At 41.8% G+C, this 18655-nt stretch overlaps 1 pseudogene; it reads right to left on the reverse strand.

The window, feature by feature from the left end:
* Nucleotides 1-10565: 10565 nt before the first annotated feature.
* Nucleotides 10566-11402, reverse strand: LOC103300428 (monocyte to macrophage differentiation factor-like; annotated as a pseudogene).
* Between the last annotated feature and the right edge of the window lie 7253 nt (nt 11403-18655).

An 18655-nucleotide genomic window follows, 5' to 3' on the forward strand; every position in this document is an offset into this window, starting at 1 on the left:
GACAATAGCCCTCATGAACATAGATGCAAAAATCCTCCACAAAATTCTAGCAAATCAGATCCAGCAGTACCTCAGAAAGATCATACACCATGACCAAGTACGATTTATCCTGGGGATGCAAGGATGGTACAATATTCGCAAATCAATAAATGTGATACATCACATAAACAATTTGAGAGATAAAAACCACATAGTCATATCAATTGATGCAGAAAAAAACATTTGACAAAATCCAACACCCTTTCCTGATAAAAACTCTCAGCAAGGTGGGAATAGAAGGATCATACCTCAACATAATAAAAGCCATATATCACAAACCCACAGCCAACATCATACTCAATGGGTAAAAACTAAATCCATTTCCCCTAAGAACAGGAACAAGACAGGGATGCCCACTCTCACCACTCCTGTTCAATATAGTGCTGGAAGTACTAGCCATTGCAATCAGACAAGAAGAAGAAATAAAAGGCATCCAAATTGGAAAAGAAGTAAAGCTGTCTTTATTCACAGATGACATGATACTGTACATAGAAAACCCTAAAGACTGCATCAAAAAATTGCTAGACTTAATAAATGAATTCGGCAATGTAGCAGGATACAAAATTAACACCAAGAAATCTATGGCATTTCTATACACCAATAATGAAGTTACAGAAAGAGAGACTAAAAATGCAATCCCATTTACCATTGCATCAAAAAATATTAAGATACCTGGGAATAAACTTAACTAAGGAGGTAAAAGACCTATATGTGGAAAACTACACAACACTGAAAAAAGAGATAGAGAAAGACGTAAACAGATGGAAGAACATACCATGTTCATGGATTGGTAGAATCAACATCATCAAAATGTCCATACTACACAAAGCAATCTATAAATTCAATGCACTTCCCATTAAAATGCCAATGACATATTTCACAGACCTAGAACGAACTTTCCAAAAATTCATCTGGAATGAAAAAAGACCCCGAATAACCACAGCAATCCTGAGAAAGAAGAACAAAATAGGTGGGATTTCAATACCAGATATCAAGCTTTATTACAAAGTCACTCTCCTTAAAACAACCTGGTACTGGCACAAGAACAGACATATAGATCAATGGAATAGAATAGAGAACCCAGAAATTGACCCAAATCACTATGCTCAATTAATATTTGATAAAGGAGGCACGAACATACAATGTTGTCAAGACAGTCTCTTCAACAAATGGTGTTGGGAAAATTGGACAGATACAGGAAAAAAAATGAAGCTAGATCACCAACTTACACCATACACAAAAATAAACTCAAATCGGATAAAGGACTTAAACATAAGACGGGAAACCATGAAAATACTAGAGGAATCCACAGGCAGCAAAATCTCAGACATATTCCAAAAGAACTTATTCACTGATACTACTCCTAGGGCAAGGGAAGCTAAAGAGAAAATAAACAAATGGGACTACATCAAAATAAAAAGCTTTTGCACATCAATGAAAACCATCAATAAAACAACAAGAAAGCCCACTGCATGGGAGAACATATTTGCAAATGATATCAATGATAAGGGTTTAATCTCCAACATATACAGAGAACTCATACAACTTTACAAAAGAAAGATAAACAACCCAATCAAAAAATGGGCAACTGATCTAAATAGATACTTTTCGAAAGAAGACAAAAGGCAGGCCAAGAGACACATGAAAACCTGCTCAAAGTCACTAATTATCAGAGAGATGCAAATCAAAACACCAATGCGGTACCATCTCACACCTGTCAGAATGGCTATCATCAACAAACGACAAGTGTTGGTGAGGATGTGGAGAAAAAGGAACTCTTTTGCACTGCTGGTGGGAATGCAGACTGGTGCAGCCACTGCGGAGAATAGTATGGAGTTTCCTCAAAAAACTAAAACTGGAACTCCCATTTGACCCAGTGATCCCACTTATAGGAATATATCCCAATAAACTAGAAACACGAATCAGAAAGGATATATGCACCCCTATGTTCATAGCAGCACAATTAACCATAGCTAATATTTGGAAACAGCCTAAGTGCTCATCAGCAGATGAATGGATTAAAAAACTGTGGTACATCTACACAATGGAATACTACCCTGCGGTAAAAAAGAAAGAGTTCCTACCATTTGCAACAACATGGATGGAGATAGAGAGCATTATGCTAAGTGAAATAAGCCAGGCAGAGAAAGATAAATAACATATGATCTCACTCATTTGTGGAATATTAAACAGCATAGATTGATGAACAAGAACAGATATGGAGACTGAGAAACGTTGATCAGAATGTCATACCTCAGGGAAGGTAGGGGAGGGTGGGGGTAAGGTGGAGAGATCAACCAAGGGACTTGTGTGCATGCATATGAGCCTAATCAATAGACACAGACAACAAGGTGGTGGGGCATAAGTGAGGGGTGGGGGGTTATGGGAGAATAAGGACACATATGTAAAAAAATAATTTAAAAAATTATAAAAAAATAATAATAAAATATTAAATCGAATCCATACTAGTGGTCACCATAACCTTAAGAGAAATTGTTGCATGTGACAAAGATTTTTAAATGAAACTCTCTGAAGCCTGAAAATTATTTTGGAAGGAAACAAAGAGAAGTTTCCTTCAAAAGTCTTAAGGATTGTAATTGAAAGTCAATATATTTGGCCTCTCAAACTAAAGTAAGTAATTTGTGTTTTTGCCTCCCTGACAAAGTCTATATAAAGTTACAAAAAGAAATTGACAGCCAGTTTTAAATTGAATTGCCATGGCCTAGAGCAAAGAATATCCTTGCATGATATTTTTCTACAATGTCATTAAAATTTTAGATATTTTACAACAGCATATTGTACAATTATCCCAAACAAACTTACAAACTAATTCTTTGAATGTTAGGAAGCAATTTAAAAAAGGACATGAAAGGATTTAATCCCTTTCAGAAGGAATTAAGGCACTGGGAAGGCACTTGAGCATTCAGAGGGACCCTCTTCTCACAATCCAATTGCCCTCAGTTGTTGCCTGAGCTTTCTGTTCATACTAAGCTTGAAGCCTCATGGTGGCTGGTACCATGGATCTGTCTCTTGCCCAATCATGTGAGCAGGGCCCTCCCTGGAGAAGAAACCTGAGTTCACCGAGATATGTGATCAGTACTGGGGCCCTGCCAGCAGGCGAGGGGATCCCAAGGCAGGTGCTGGGCGTGGAGGCCACGGGGACATAGGCTACCAAGGAGACAGAACTGAACCTCACATCACCCTGCTTGGCCCCAGAGGATGACTGGTTAGCCAGAGATGGGTAAGATTCCTCAGGGAAGGAACAAACTAAGACAGGCACAGTCTCAGAGGGGCCATCAGGAGAGAACTCGGGGGTCAACAGAGGTGGGGCACAGGCCCTCACCCCCCCTACCTTGCAGGGGCCTGAACCCTCACCCCTTCTGAGGAAGGTCTCCTGCCCCCATGGCTGCTTTGCTTCCCATGCCCAGCTCAGATTAGGACACAGGTATAACAGACAGAGATTTGGCCGACAACAGCTGCCCTATATCTAAATCCAGCCTAGCACCAGGAATGCTCAGGGCCTACTCACGAATGCAAATAATCCTTTCCACTAATATTTACAGGGTAAATTAAGAGTGTTGGTAGAGTATTAAATTTGACAGTAAAATAGTAATCAACTTTTCAGATTAATTTAAATAGGCTAATTGAAATAAGTGAATATTCAAGAAAATTTAATTGTACTGGACAAAAAGCTGTTCCTAAAGTGGTAACTAAAATTTCTATTGGTAGTTAATCTCATGGTAAAATTCCTGAACATGCAATGAACCTAAATCAGTCATACTTTTGTGCAAAAAATTAAAATTTAAAGTTATCAAGACTGCATTATAAAATTTACAAAAGCTTCCATTAATAAAAAAAAAAGGGAGGATAGTAGGGTAATATCATGTAAGGAAAAATATCCTATAAGTAAATTACATCTAGAAAATTTTTAATTTAAAAAATTAATTTTCATTTGTAATGTTAACAGCAAGACACCCATGATAAACACACATGGTGTCTAAATAAGACAAAGGAAAATCATTTGGGCAAAAATAAAAAGGATCCCAAATCAATTATATAGAAAAGATTCTATTCACTTTTGGTCTAGAATATGTTTGTATAGTTTCAGAAAACAACTCCAAGACCATGTGGATTCCTGCAACAGAGAGGTATTGACAGGTCTGCTCCAACCACGAAGACTAGAGGAGAAACAGTCCAGAGATGGAAGACGCTGACAGTAAGCAGCTGTGCGTCGCTGCAGGTTGCCTAGGACCAAACCAGAGAGGGTCGGACCTGCATTGCCACCATGTGCCCACCATCCAGATATCATTGCTGACATGTACACATAAGGAACTGTATGACATTGAAACGGGGACTCAGAACTGTTGGACATTGAAATTGGGACTCAAACATTTTTTATTATTATATGTTTATTTCTAGTCTGCAGAGGCAAGATTTTTTAAAGGAAAGAAATGGGGAAAAAATAGATACAGAGGCAAAGAAGCATTGAACAGACTGTCAAACTACAGCGGGAAGGCAGGAGAGTTTGGGGCGGGGGGCTGTAAAAGATCAACTGAAGGACTTGTACGCATGCATATAAGCATAACCAATGGATACAAGACACTGGGGGGGGCGGGGGGAGCAGGTGAGGTCATGTACTGGGGGGTAGGGGAGGCTGGGGGGAGGTCAATGGGGGAAAAAAGGAGACATATGTACTACTATTTGTAATACTTCAAACAATAAAAAAATATATAGCATCTGAATGACTAAAAAATTACATTTCACACACACACAGGAAATTAAAAATAATTATTTTAAATTGTTCTTGGTTAAATAAGCAACCAAAGAGGATATTGAAGACAACAAGAAGAAAGAGAAAAAAAATGAGTTGGCTCAATACAATGTTAACATCAGAAAATAGCAATAAACCAATTAAAAATCAGTGCAACAGAAGATACTATTTGCATAGAAATAAAACTTATTCTGATAATTGCTGCTGGACTTATTTCCACTTTCTACCAGAGAACACTTAACAGAAGTGCCTTTTTAAGTGGTTTAGTGCCTCAACCTTAACTCCTGCTAAGCCTGCTGTATTGCAACCACCATTTTGAAACTCAATTTGTGGTACAGACACAATTGGCTTTTTCAACCATTCACAATTTCAAATCCTAAGACTCTTTGGAAACTTCCATCATGCACTTCAGCAAGAGTTCCCTCTTTAGCAGAGATTCTCTCTCAACAGAAATACTAGGGTGGCTAGCTCTAGTGTAAGTTTAACTTTAAACAGTAGAGGGCTTTGCTGAAAGTGATAAGAAAGAGCCTGAAATATTCAAATCACAAGTTTTTGTTTGTTTGTTTGTTTTTGTTTTTTACTAGTGCTATCTCTTCTAATCCTACAGTCTCAACTGGCACTCAGTCTACTTCCCAAAGAAAAGCAGGCAACTGATTAACCAAATGCTTTGTCATTGCCTTACAGGGCTTTCCAGTTTATCATCCTGCTATATCTAATTTTTTTAATAGACAGCTCCACATTTCTTTTATTGAATAAATTCTATACTTAGGATCTGCTACTTGCAGCATTCCACTTACAAATGCTGAAATCTGTATTAGATAGATTTTGTTCATGTATATAAAACAAAAATCTAAAGTAACAGAGACTTAAATAAAATGATTATCTCTCAATTAAGAGTTCATACATAGGCTACCTTTGGCTGATATGAAGGCTTTAAAATTAATTATCTGGGAATCACATTCCTGCTATCATTATATTCTACTCGCCATAACTCTAGCATTGATTCTTAAGAATGTTTCATATTCCCAGAGGGCTCTGGGAAATACAGCCTTCATATGGGCATTTAAGGCAGGAAGAAGGAAGTATAAGAGGAAGGCAAACCATGCACATGTAAGCTAAATCAACACCCTTTAAGGAGCTTTAAAGGAAGCCCCATCCAACAACTTTCACTTATATACCATTTGCATTCCTAGCTGCAAGGGAGACTAGATAAGACATTCCTTTACTACAACATTTTATTCTCATATATAATCAAATTTCTACATATTTAGAAGGAAACAATGGATATTTGGTAGCCCCAATCTAGTGGTCCCTGACACAATCATCCAGAACAAATAAATATTAATTGCAGATAGAATAAAGATCAAAACTTTATTTAAAAACCTACAAAGTTTTTAAAACTATATTTAGAAAAAAATCTTTGTAATCTTCTGATAGGAATGGAATTCTTAAGCAAAATTCAAAACAAAGGATATATAAAAGGGGTGAGGGGCAAGGTTGACTACATAAAATTAAAGGAAAACAAAATAATCTGTATGTCAAAATAAATTAAAAGTTAAGTATGAGACTGAAAGAAAATATTTGCAACATATATAACAGATACAAGATTTGTATTAAAAATACACTGAGTGGCCAGATTATTATGATCTTTGAATGCATAATAATCTGGCCACTCAGTATATATACACACACATACATATTAGAGGCCCGGTGCATGAATTTGTGCATGGGTGGGGTCCAACCAGCCTGGTCAGGGGGAGGGGACATGGGCGGTTGGCCGGCCTGCCTGCTGGTCGAACTCCTGGTTGAGGGGACAATTTGCATATTAGCCTTTTATTATATAGGATATACACTGAGTGGCCATATTATTATGCATTCAGAGATCATAATAATCTGGCCACTCAGTGTACATAGGAATTCTAACAAAACACCCTTAAAATTATCTAAAAGTCAACAGGTATTTTAGAGAAAATAAATTATAAATGGCCACTGAACTTGAACAATGCTTAACCATATAGGATGAGGGAAATGCAAATAAAGACAGATCCATTCTTTAGTAACAATTAAGGTTTTTAATATCAAATTTCAGTATAGTGTGTACAAATATGCAACCTTTTTTTCAAATTTAATTTTCCTTTTTATTAAATGTTTTAGTGACCCAGTGCGTGAAATCACGTGAGACCTGAGACCCCAAACCCCAGACCCCGCCGTGCTGCGGGACTCCCCCGAGTCCTGAGTTGCCATGAGACCCAGAGTCAAGTCCCGCAGCACTGCAGGACCCGGAGTCTAGTCCTGCCACCCCATGGGACCCAGAGTCAAGTCCCCGCCCACCCACTCGGGCCTTGCTGCACATGCAGCCTCCTGATGACCGGTCTTTGGTCATTACGGCTTTATGACCACTGGGTTTTTATTGTATAGATTGGGGTAACATTAGTTAATAGAATTATGTAGCTTTTGAGTGCATAATTTTTGGTTTTTAATTTTTCAATTGCAGTTTACATTCAATATTATTTTGTCTTAGTTTCAGGTGTATAGCATAGTGGTTAAACTATCATACTTTACAAAATGTTTCCCCTGGTATCCAACTGGCACCACACATAGTAAATATAATATTATAGACTATATTTTCTATTCTGTACTTTACATCTCCATGCCTACTATGTAACTACCAATCTATTATTCTAATTCCCTTCACCTTTTCTACCCAGTTTCCCAACCTCCCTCCTCTCTGACAACCATCGTTCTATTCTATGTATCCATGAGTCAAGTGCACAATTCTATTATATATGACCTGTAAGTTGTGTTGTGTGTCCACTACCCAAAGTTAAATATCCTTTGTCACCATATATTTGACCAATTTTACCCTTTACTACCAGCACTCCACAAATATGCACACTTTTTTGGAGGACAATTTGGCAGTATCAATTAGAAATTTAAGTGCACACACTCTTTTGGCAAGCAATTTCAATCCTGGTTAATCTTTGGCAGAGATATACTTGGGTATATATGAAAATGTATCCATATAAGGAGGGGTCAAAACAACATTTTTATTCCAATGAAAGTGTGAAAACTCCATATTGTTTTCCATAGTGGCTGTACCAGTTTATATTCCCACAATTAAATAAGGCTTCCTTTTTCTCCACAACCTCTATCAGGTTGATAATAGTCATCCGAACAAGTGCAAGGTGGTATCTCATTGAAGATTTGATTTGAATTTCCCTAATAGCCAATGAAGTTGAGCATCTTTTCATATATCTGTTGGCCATTTGTGTATCTTCTTGGGAAAAGTGTCTGTTCAGATCCTCTGCCTATTTTTTAAATTAGATTATTTGTTTGTTTGGTGTTGAGTTGTATGTATTCTTTATATATTTTGGATATTAACTCTATGTCAAAGATGCTGTGTGCAAAAAAAAAAAAAGATGTTGTGTGCAAATATCTTCTCTGATTCAGTTGGTTGCCTTTTTGGTTCATTGGCATTTTTTTCTGTTGTTGTGAAGAACCTTTTTAATTTGATATAGTTTCATTCATTTATTTTGCTTTTACTTCCCTTGCTTTTGGTGTCAAATTCATGAAATCTTCTCTAGGACCAAGGTCCATAAGTTTATTATCTATGTTTTCTTCCATGTAATGTATTGGTTCAGGTATTATATTTAGGTCTTTGATCCATTTTGAATTAATTTTTGTTTATAGGGACAAACAGTAGTCAAACAGCAGTCTCATTTTATTCTTTTGCATGTGGGTTTCCAATTTACCAGAAGCATTTATTAAAGAAGTTTTCTTTTCCCTGTTGTGTGTTTTTGGCTCTAATATTAAAAATTATTTGTCCATATACATTTGAGTTTATTTCTTGGCTCTCAATTCTCTTCTATTAGTGTGTGTGTCTGTTTTTCTGTCAATACTATGATGTTTTGATTATTATAGCTTTGTAGCATAATTTGAAGTCTAGGAGTGTGATGCCTCTGTCTTCATTCTTTTTTCTCAGGATTGTTTTGGCTATATGGGGTCTTTTGTGGTTCCATACAAATCTGATGGGATGCTTTTTTCTCTATTTCTTTTACAAATGTCATTGCAATTTTGATGGGGATTTCATTAAATCTGTATACTGCTTGAGTAACATGGACATTTTAACTATGTTGATTCTTCTAATCCATGAACACAGAATATCTTTCCAGTTTTTGGAGTCATTTTTTTTCCCCAAGTAACAATTTTATTCTGGTCTACAGCACACATTTTTACATACATTTTAGTGGTTTTGACAGTGTTACAGTTGGGCAAACTTTAAATGAATCCACAGAAGTTAATATGATAAAAATAAAATATACACATAAAACAGTAGGCATCCGGATGTTGAGACTCATGCAGGTTGTGTGATGACGGAGGACCTCACCTATTTAAGAGTCGCCAGCGAATATCAGTTCTTCTGTCCCTCACCCCCCTATAATTCACCGAAATCGGATAATTCTTAACACACACACACACACACACACACATACACACACACACACACACACACACACACACACACACAACTCTCTTTGAAAGCCATGTCAGTACAAAAATTCAATAGAAGCCTAAATGTCTCATCCAACCAACAGTTCCACTGATCAAACCTGTTACTAGGAAACAGCCACTGTCGGCACCTGATCTAAAGGCAAGGTTGTCTCATTCATTAAAACACCAAAAGGAGATTAATCAACGAAGCAGCTAATGTGTTAATCTTAATATAAGACACTGAGGGAAAACCAAAGGTAATATATTAAATACCACTCCACTAAGGCAGTACATAACCCATGGACTACAGATCCATGATTTCAATATTTTTCTACCTGAAAGGGAAAAAAGTGTATGGGGAGATAGAGAAGAAAGGTAGAAACGTGAATTTATGCATCTAATTCCACAGTTTAAAAATGAGCATCAAACTGATAACATAGAGCTAGGTGACAATGACTTAACCATCGGGCACCAAAGAGGCAACGCCACTGTGGATGGTAATGCCTAGCTCTTTGGGAGTTTGGCGGATGGCCAACCACTAACATGAGAGCACAGGCTGAGGAGGACCCTGAAGAGAACAGGACAAAGGCGCAGAGAAAAAGGTGCCTCTTTTGGAAAAGTTAATGGATATCAAAATACTTCTTCATCATTAATAAATCAAACTAGGTCAAGGATGTGGCAAAGCAGCCCGGAACTCGGGAGTCAGCGGTTGGCAGAAAATGTCTGGAAAAGTGCGGTTTTTAAAAGTTGGCAATTCCTCAGGCCCCGTGAAACCATCAGAAAAGGTACAATGTTGGTTCTCCTGTGGAATGTGGACAGCTTGCTTCCAGAATACACATGGATGAGGACCCGCAGAGATGAGTGTCCATGGAACGTTTTTTAAAAAATGTACACAAAAACAAAGTTACTGTTTAAAAAAGAACCATGCTGTGTCAGGATGAAACATGGTGAAAGTAGTGTAAGTTCTGCCCATGATTCTGTACACAGCTGATGGGAAAGGGATAGAAACACGTTTCTCTTCAAAAGGAAGCTTTGCTGTTGCACTGCCTTCGACAACCTGACCTAGTGATTTAGAAAAACCCATGTAGTAAAGTCTGTAAAATCAAAATACAAAATTCTGGTTTGTAAACATCAGTTGGCCAAGTCTATCCAGAGTCTTGCATGACAGTGGAATGGAATGAATAATTAATTCACTACCTTAACGGATTCATTCTGGAACATTCCAGAACACAGCATTGATACTTTCACAGTAATTATAGTCAGACTACATAAAGAAAATCAATGCAGTTGTCTTTTTCCTCCTCTTGTGCAATATGCAGCTCTTGCGCCTCTCCCAAGTGCCATCGCTGAAATAATAGCAGTGCGGACACCTGGTGCAGACCAGTTGTAAATGGCGCACGAAGTCTGTGGGGTTTTGGTAAAGATACTTCCTGATGGCATAGTAATGCACGGCGGCTGCCGTGGCCACAAACAGGTGCCAAATGGCATGGGCGAACGGGATGATGCTGTCGCTCTTGAAGGAGACCACTCCCAGGCAGTAAATCAGGCCCCCACAGGCGAGTTTGTGAAGTCCCTAGGTGTTGTTCATTGATGTCACCACCAAGGCTAGAGAGAAGCCCATTGTGAGATAGAAAAAGAGCTCAACCACCTTCTAGTTTTCACGGTAGAGAAATACATAAATGGTTCCTCCAGCTGCCATGAGCCAGATAAACCAATGCATATGAGATGCCAGGGGTCCAAGTTCACGGAGATTTAACCATGGCGCATAAGACGCAACAATGAAGAAATAGATAACCATTCTATCACACATGTGGAAACATTGCTCCACTGTCCTTAGGTGGCTCTTTTTCCATGACACCATGTGAAATAATGTGGAGACGATGAAGAGGACACAGAGGCCCATGCCATAAATCCACGCTGTTATTTTCTCCCAGCAGTCTTCAGACAACCGATGAAGGAGGGCGCTGCCCACGATGGCCGGGACAGTGAGGAATGCATGTGTGTAACAGTTAGCAGCATGTTCATAGCAAGTTGGTTTGTAGCGGCCATTGGCTGGGGCCTGGTGGTTCATGAACCACTGGAATCGATTCTGGAACCGCATTGATCCTCCCCTCCTCTTCGCGGGCTGGGAGCTCTGTCAGATCAGCGGCAGCGGCCCAGCGTGGGGCACTCATGGGCTTGGGTTGTTCCAGAGGCCACCCGGGTACACCATGGACCACTCTGCGGGGCAGGGCCGGAGTGGGTCAGGCCGGGGGTCGGGACAGAACCTGGGCCAGACCGGGCCGCTGGGGGCGGGAGGGAGGACGCTTAAACTGGCCAGGCACCTCCTGCCTCCTGCCTCTCAGCTTCTCCGCCCCTGAGCCTCTGCGCCCCGCCCCGGAGTCCTCATTTTTAATCTCTTTTAATAATGTGTTGTATTTCCCAATACATAGGTCATTCACATCCTTTGTTAAATTTATTCCTAGGTATTTTCTTCTTTTTTATTTTTTGCAATTTGCAAAATAATTTTTTTCCACTTCTTTTTCTGAAATGTCAATTAGGATATAGGAATGCAGTGGATTTTTGTACATTGATTTTGTATCCTGCAACTTTACTGTATTTGATAATTGTTTCTAATGTTTTTTTTGGTGGAGTCTTTAGGGTTTTCTATATAAAAAATCAAGTCATCTGCAAAAAGTGACAAATTTACTTCTTCATTCCCAATTTAGATGCATTTTATTTATTTATCTTGCCTGATTGCTCTGGCTAGGACTTCCAGTACTATGTTGAATAAGAGTAGTGAGAGTGGGCATCCTTGTCTTGTTCCTGATTTTAGAGGAAAAGCTTTCAGTTTCCACCACTGAGTATGATATTATCTGAGGTTTTGTCATATATGGACTTTATTATGTTGAGGTACTTTCCTTCTATACTCATTTTATTGAGTACTTTAATCATAAATGGATGTTGTACCTTATCAAATGCTTTTTCTAAATTTATTAATATGATCATATGTTTTCTCTTTTATTATTTTAATGTGGTGTATTACATTTATTGATTTGTGTATATTGAACCATCCTTGTGCCCCTGGAATGAACCCCAGTTGGTCAGCACAGAGTACCTCAAAAAATTAACAACAGAGTTACCATGTAACTCAGCAACTCCTCTTCTGAGTAAGAAAGAAATTGAAAATTTTTATTCACAAATATATATGCACTCCTATGTTTATTGCAGCATTATTCATGATGGTCAAGACAGGAAAACAACAAAACTGTCCTTCGGTAGAAGATTGGATAAAGAAGATGTGAAATACTACTTAGCCATAAGAAAAGTGAAATCCTGCCATTTGCAAAAACATGGATGGATCTTGAGAATCATACTAAGTGAAATAAATCAGACATAAAAAAAAGTCAATAAGCATACAATTTCACTCATATATGGGATAAAAAGCTGAAAGCAATAAATGAACAAACAAGAAACACAACAAACAAATTCATATAGACTACAGTATGGTGGTTACAAGAGGGACAGGCGGTGGAAGGCTAGTAAATGCTAACAGGAGTCAAATATATGGTGACAGATTTGACTTTGGGTGGTGGGCACATAATGCAATATACAGATGATGTGTCATTGAGTTGTACACTTGAAACTTATATAATTTTATGAACCAATGTTACCCCAATAAATTTAATTTTTTAAAAATCTAAAAACTCATATGTTTATCAATAGAAAAGAAAATGCTCTGTAAATGATAGTAACTAGTACTAAAGAATACTATACAATTCTTAAAACAATCGAAATAATTTATATATAGCAAGTGGCTATAATTTGTAGAGAAAGTTTATCTTTACTTATGTAAGTTCTCTTATTCATAAACAGAGCATGTTTCTTCATATATTTAGATCTTATTTAATTTTATTAATCACAATTTTATAATTTTTACCATGCAGATCCTTTACATTTTATTCAGTGTATACCCAAGTATTTATTCTTTGGAGAGATTGTAAATGGCATTATGTTTTAAGTTTCAGCTTGCTCAAGTTTATTGTTACTATATAAGTATAGAATTTATTTTTTTTGTGTTGATCTTGTATCCTATAAATTTGAGGAACTCCCATTAGTTCTGGAGGATATTTCATATTTTTTTTGTTGTGGTTTATTGGGGTTTGCTAGTAAATAATCATTTTCTCAGCAAATATAAACAATTTTATCTCTCTCTTTTGATCCATATAAATTTTCTATATTTTTCTTGCATTTTTGTAGTAGCTAAAACTTCTAGTACTATGCTAAATAAGAGTAGTGAGATGGACATCCTTGCTTTCTTTCTGATTTTTAAGGGGAAAGCATTTAATATGGCACCATAAGCATGATTTTAGCCTTAGTTAAACATATGTGTGTGTGTGTATACATATATATATGTGTATATATATATATATATATATATATATATATATATCCTACCTAATAATAGACAAATATACAAATTGACCATACCTCCGACACACCCACAAGCCACGCCCACAAGCCAAGCCCACCATCCAGAGTGAGCATGCAAATTAACCCAAACCAAGATCGCTACAGCCACAGAGAGCAAGGTTTCCTAGGTAACAGAGGAAGCCAAGCTTTCCGCCTGCCCTTGCCAGGCCTAAGCCTCCACTCAAGCTACAAAGTTTCAATTATAGAAAGTAAACAAATTCAAAGAAATGGCGGCAGAATGGAGCTTGAGAGAGCAGGCCAGGGTTGCCGCCGGCAACAGGGGAAGCAAAGTTTTCCACACACCCTGGCTGGGCCCACCCGCTTAAGGCAACAAAGTTTCAATTATAACCCCAACAGAAATGGCTGCTGGCCTCGGAGGGAGTCGCAGGCTTGGCTCCGCTCCAGGCTACAAAGTTTCAATTGTAGAAGGAAAATAAATACCAGATACCAGGGCCTCCGCTTGGGTTGCCAGGGGCCATGGTCAGCCTGCAAACCACCACAGGCCCCTCCCTCAGGCCACCCCATGCCCCAAGGGAACCCCCACCCGATCTGGGACACCCTTTAGGGAAAACCAGCTGACCCCCACCCCTGTACCAGGCCTCTATCCTATCTAATAAAAGAGTAATATACAGATTGATCATCACTGCAACACACAAAATAGCTGCCCCCATGTGGTCAAAGATCCCGCCCCCATGAGGACACAAGATGGCCACCACAAGATGGCCAGCAGGAAAGGGCAGTTGGGAGGCACCTGGCCTGCAAGGGAGGGCAGTTGAGAAGGACCAGGCCTGCAAGTGAGGGCAGTTGGAGGTGATCAACCCTGCAGAAGAGGGCAGTTAGGGGTGACCAGGCCAGCAGAGGAGGGAACTTGGGGGCAAACAGGCTGGCAGCGGAGTGGTTAGGGGGTGATCAGGCTGGCAGGCAGAAGCGGTTAGGGGCAATCAGGAAGGCAGGCAGGCAAGCAGTTGGGAGCCAGCAGTCCTGGATTGTGAGAGGGATGTCCGACTGCCCGTTTAGGCCCGATCTTGGTGGGATCGGGCCTAAATGGGCAGTCGGACATTCCTCAAGGGGTCCCATATTGGAGAGGGTGCAGGCTGGGCTGAGGGACAACCCCCCTCCATGCACAAATTTCATGCACCGGGCCTCTAGTGTATATCTTACCTTATAATAGACAAATATGCAAATTGACCGCACCTTCGCTACGCCCAAGCCACGCCCACCAACCAAGCCACGCCCATCAACCACGCCCACCAGGAAACCTTTACAGGGACGCTGGGGCCGGTGGCTTTCCGGGCACCTGCTCCAATCGCAGGGACCGGCTGGGGTGCGGTGCGGCGGAGCCCAAGGACCGGAAAGCCGCCCGGGGCTTTCCGGGCCTTGGGCGCCAGCCGGGTGCCTGCTGCGATCGGAGCAGGGACCCGGCTGGGGTGCGGTGCGGCCGAGCCCAAGGACCGGAAAGCCGCCCGGGGCTTTCCGGGCCTTGGGCGCTAGCCGGGTGCGTGCTCCGATCGGAGCAGGGACCCGGCTGTGGTGCGGTGCGGCCGAGCCCAAGGACCGGAAAGCCGCCCGGGGCTTTCTGGGCCTTGGGCGCCAGCCGGGTGCCTGCTGCGATCGGAGCAGGGACCCGGCTGGGGTGCGGTGCGGCCGAGCCCAAGGACCGGAAAGCCGCCCGGGGCTTTCCGGGCCTTGGGCGCCAGCCAGGTGCCTGCTGCGATCGGAGCAGGGACCCGGCTGGGGTGCGGTGCAGCCGAGCCCTGGGGGTCTGCTCCTGCAATCGGGTCGCAGGGACGCTGGGTGCAGCTGAGCCCAAGGCCACCGCCCAGGGCCAAGCCCGGACCCTGAAAGAAGGTAGAGGGCAGTGGCCACAGCCAAGGCCTGGGTCCCCGGCGCCGGCAGAAAACTGGTGCAGGCAGCCAGGTGAATGAAGGTCTATTGCACGAATCTTCGTGCAAACGGGCTACTAGTATATATATAACTCTATGCTTTATCTAGATATATAAAAGCCAAAGTGACCATCTGACCATTTAATCATTCAACCATTTGACTAGTAGCTATGATGTGCACTGACAACCAGGGGGCAGATGCTCAACGCACAGGCATGGAAACATGGAACAGACCAGGCGTCCTCAAACTACAGCCCGTGGGCCACATGTGGGTATTTTTGCAGCTTTGTTTTTTTACTTCAAAATAAGATATGTTCAGTGTGCATAGGAATTTGTTCATAGTTTTTTTTTTTTTTAAACTATAGTCCGGCCCTCCAACAGTCTGAGGGACAGTGAACTAGCACCCTGTTTAAAAAGTTTGAGGACCCCTGGAACAGACTGATGAATCTTAGAGGGAAGTGGAAGAAGAGGGCGGTAAGAGATTAACCAAAGATCTCATATGCATACTAGAGGCCATGCATGGATTCATGCACCTGTGGGGTCCCTCAGCCTAGCCTGAGGAGATCAGGTTGAAACCAGAAGTCCAACATCCCCAGAGGGGTTCTTGATATCAATTACAATGAGAGCCTTGAATACTTAAACTCCACTTGGTCACAATGTCTAAATTGTCTTATATCTGACTAAATTCAGTTTATTGTTACTTTGTTGAGGAATTTTGAAATACTTTAATGAAAAATATTGGTCTATTGTTTTATTTTATTGTAATGCCTTTGTCTGATTTGATATTCTGTGTAATGTACACTTAAAATGAGTAGGGAAGTGTCCCATCCTATTAAATTTTCTGCAAGAAACTCTGTAGTGCTGAAATTAATTCTACTTTAATGTTTAGTAGAATTGACCAGTAAAACTATCTGAGGCTGGAAATCAGTTTTTTTTTTTTGGGGGGGGGGCGCTTTATAATTACTAATTTCATTTTAAAATGTTATATAGTTACTAGAGGCCCGGTGCACGAAATTCGTGCACTGGGGAGGGTGTCCCTCAGCCCAGCTTGCACCCTCTCTAATATGGGACCCCTCGGGGGATGTCCAAGGAATCAGGCCTAATCCTGAAGTTGGACATCCCTCTCACAATCCGGGACTGCTGGCTCCTAACCGCTCACCTACCTGCCTGATTGCCCCCTAACTGCTTCCTTGCTGGCCTGATTGCCCCCAAATACCCTCCACTGCTGGCCTGATCAACCCAAGGCTTTTATTAGTATAGATATGACCCTGCACAGAAAATTTTACTAACCCTGCTTTACAATAAGGGCTTGATGATTGAATCATTAGGACCAGACACCAAGATTTCCTTTCTTTGAATAGTGGAGGGAATATTTATCTTGTCTTTAAGTTGCCCGGAAATTAAAATGAGATAATGACTTAGAAAAGTATAAAAGCACCATAGAAAGACAACTGTCTTTTTAATGAAGTGGCAAAATGAAAAACACTTTTTATTCTCCCCTTCCTTCCTTTACAGCTTTTATTTAAACTTTGAAATTTATAAAAAATTCACTCCAATTTTCATTTCTTTACATTCAACATTATTTTGTATTGGTTTCAGGTTTTATATTAGTTACAGAATAGTGGTTAGACAATCATATACTTTACAAAGTGTTCCCCGATATTTCTAGTACACACCTGGCATCATACCATCATTACAACACTACTGACTATATTCCCTATTTAAGTGACAATGGGTTCAGTCTTTCTTTTGTGTTTCTTGTCCTTCCTTTTCTTTCTCACTTCTTCCCTCATTTTCTTTATATAGTATCTCAATTGGCCATCAAAGCTCAGTGAAGGCACTGGGACACGCTTCATCCATTTTACAGACCAGGAAACTGAGGCCAATTCCAGTTGGATGTGGAACTTGACTCAGCACACAGGAAGCCCTCAGAGCCATGCTCTTTGCGCTTCCTAAGGGGCAGCGGCCCAGCAAACAGCACAAACCTTCCAGTCAGGCTTCCCAGCCTCTTTCTCAAGCACCTCTTCATTGCAGATGCTCCACATTCTTTCCTCTCCCCCCATTCTTTACTGCTCCCCCCTTCTCCGAAGCAGGTGGAAGGCTTCCCACTCACTGCCTAGGCATGCTCTGCCATGGGGCAGGGTGTCGCGAGCTTGCTTTTGGGTCAAGGCAGGAGCAGGAGTCACTGCCTCTGAAGTGTGAAGGCCGCCTGAGCGAGGCCCATTAGCACTGGGAGCTTCTCTGAATCATGTCAGTCAGTCCAGTACCCTGCAGTGCAGCACCCCTTCACTGAGGTGGCTCCACCCGTCAACCCCCGCCTCAGGGGTGAGGATCCTTGCCCCTCTGCCAGGAGTCCTTCCATGCCCCTTGATCCCTGGCTGGGCCCACCCACGTCTTGGGGGCACTGCAGAACCTCTGTCTCTCTGCAGATGAGGCAAATCCCTGCCCTAGGTCTCCGCAAAGCTATGAATCTGTGGCCAGAGGCCTGGTCTGGGTCTCAGCAACCACATGCCTGCAATGTTCCCAGGGACCCTGGGAGCAGCTGGGCGAGTCCTGCCTCACCTCCCCAGGGTGCCGATCTCCCCAGGGACCCCCGGGAGTGGCTGGGCGAATCCCGCCACGCCCCCCCCAGGGTGGCGATCGCCCCCGGGACTCCCGGGGAGCGGCTGGCTGGGCCTGGCCATGCCCCCCCAGGGTGGGTGGCGATCGCCCCCGGGACCCCCGGGATGCGGCTGGCTGGGCCCGGCCATGCCCCCCCATGTCCCAGGGTGGGTGGCGATCGCCCCCGGGACTCCCGGGGAGCGGCTGGCTGGGCCCGGCCATGCCCCCCCAGGGTGGGTGGCGATCGCCCCCGGGACCCCCGGGATGTGGCTGGCTGGGCCCAGTCACGCCCCCCCAGGGAGGCGATCGTCCCCGGGACTCCCGGAAGTAAGAGGATTGGGCGCCGCCATCTTGGTCTTCTCAAAGGCCGGATAGGCCACCCGGAGTCCCGCCCCCAGCCTCTCGCAGGCCCAGTTAT

The sequence above is a fragment of the Eptesicus fuscus genome, chromosome 1, assembly GCF_027574615.1.
Source record: "Eptesicus fuscus isolate TK198812 chromosome 1, DD_ASM_mEF_20220401, whole genome shotgun sequence".
Lineage (NCBI taxonomy): Eukaryota > Metazoa > Chordata > Mammalia > Chiroptera > Vespertilionidae > Eptesicus > Eptesicus fuscus.